The sequence below is a fragment of the Brassica oleracea genome, unplaced genomic scaffold, assembly GCF_000695525.1.
Source record: "Brassica oleracea var. oleracea cultivar TO1000 unplaced genomic scaffold, BOL UnpScaffold01006, whole genome shotgun sequence".
NCBI classification, from domain to species: Eukaryota; Viridiplantae; Streptophyta; class Magnoliopsida; order Brassicales; family Brassicaceae; genus Brassica; species Brassica oleracea.
Genome location: NW_013617584.1, coordinates 20,464 through 22,395, shown reverse-complemented (window position 1 = coordinate 22,395; position 1,932 = coordinate 20,464). Strand labels below are relative to the sequence as shown.

General features: G+C 48.1%; 1 protein-coding gene across 1 annotated transcript in view; it reads left to right on the top strand.

The window, feature by feature from the left end:
- The window catches only part of LOC106320668 (acyl-CoA-binding protein-like), a 10,072-nt gene that overhangs the window by 6,503 nt on the left and 1,637 nt on the right, over positions 1–1,932 (top strand). The gene's annotated exons all lie outside the window — the stretch shown is intronic.

Genomic DNA, 1,932 nt, shown 5'->3' with positions numbered 1-1,932 from the left:
CCCGTAAGACATCGTAGAAAGGCAGGCACTTGTCTGTCGATCGCGAAATAAAGTGGTTCAGTGCCGCGACTCTACCGGTCAACCTCTGGACTTCCCGCTTATTCTTCGGCGAAGCCATCTCGATCAGTGCGTTGATCTGTTTTGGATTAGCCTCGATGCCCCGGAATGTGACTAGGTAGCCGAGGAATTCCCCGATGCCACGGCGAATCTGCATTTTGTCGGGTTGAGCTTCATGTTATGCGAATTTAACTGGGCGAAACATTCCTCGAGATGTGGTACGTGATCCTTTGCTTGGAGGGATTTGACGAGCATGTCGTCGATATAAACTTCCATTGTTTTACGTAGTTGTTGAGAGAACATACGGTTCACGAGTCGTTGGTAAGTTGCACCAGCGTTTTTGAGGCCGAAGGGCATTACCCTGTAGCAATAGGTTCCGCGATCGGTAATGAACGCAGTCTTTTTGCGATCGTCAGGGTTCATCATAATTTGGTTGTAACCTGAGAAGGCGTCCATGAAAGACAGAAGTTCGTTTCCTGTCGTTGCTTCTACCAATCGATTGATGTGTGGCAGGGGGAAACTATCTTTTGGACATGCCTTGTTTAGGTCGGTAAAATTCACGCAAACTCACCATTTTTCGTTTTTCTTTTTGACTACTACGGGGTTGGCAAGCCAGTCTGGATACCTCACTTCTGTTATTGACCCGAATTTAAGCAATTTTTCGACCTCGTCGTTGACCGCGGAAGCTCGTTCAGGTCCTAGCTTCCGCCTTTTTTGTTTGACGGGCTTGAAAGTCGGATCGATATTTAATTCGTGACACGTTATGTCAATGTCAATCCCCGCCATATCTTCCGCGGCCCATGCGAAAGTATTGAGGTTCTTTTTTAGACAGGTTACGAGCTCTGTCCTCAAAGGCTCGCGGAGATTGGCTCCGATTTCGACGCATCGTTCCGGAGATGCTTCCTCGAGACAGACCGTGACCACAGGCTCGCAAGTTAGTTCGCATTTTTCCTCTAGGGCCGCGATGTTACGAGACTGCCAGGAGAGTTCAGCCGAATCTTGACTTCGCGAACCTTGGCCGGAGACCTTTCTCTCCGTTTTTCTAGGAACGGTCTCGAGGTTTGGTCTTTTTCATTTTTGTCATGCGGCGTAACACACCTGTGATACTCTCGGGTTTCCCCATATTACCTCGATTCCGTTAGGGGTTGGAAACTTGAGGCAAAGATGGTACGTGGATGGGATGGCACGCATGGCGTTCAACCATGGCGTTCCCTTGATAACGTTGTAAGATGCAGGATGGTCAACCACTAGAAACTCTGAGACTCTTGTCACGGTTCCGGCTTTGACTGCGAGATTAATCGATCCGCAGGCCACATTCGTTTTTCCTGAAATTCCCAGTAGTGGGCTAGGGTATTTCGCGATTTTGAATTGATCGATGCCCATTTTCTCGAGAGTATCTTTGAAGATGATATCGGCCGAACTTCCGGTGTCGATTAGCACCCTTGCGACATCGATATCTCGGATCGTTAGTTCGATAACAAGGAGATCGTTTCGAGGTTTGGCTCGATCGACCGTTGCTCCCCCCTTGAACGAGATGACGTTCGCGCACGTTGAGTCTTGCATATCGTCCCTGATCGTTGAGTGGTTTTTGCAGGTTAGATTGATCCGTACCCCCCCCCTCTCTCTAGCGCCAAACTGTGGGAACCGAAATTCGCACTGTCGATTTCCCTAATTTCTCAGAGGTCCCGGATATCTGTTAAAACACACGCCACGCAATAATAACACGCAAGTAAAGACGAAAAGAAATAAGAAATCGTAAAAGAGAGCAAAAGGAGTTTTATTCCGAATTCGCGTATGAGCGTTACAACAAGGTAGAAGCCTCGGTTATGAGAGCTGTCGGTGAGATTCCTAGTTCTAACAACCTAAGACTACAAA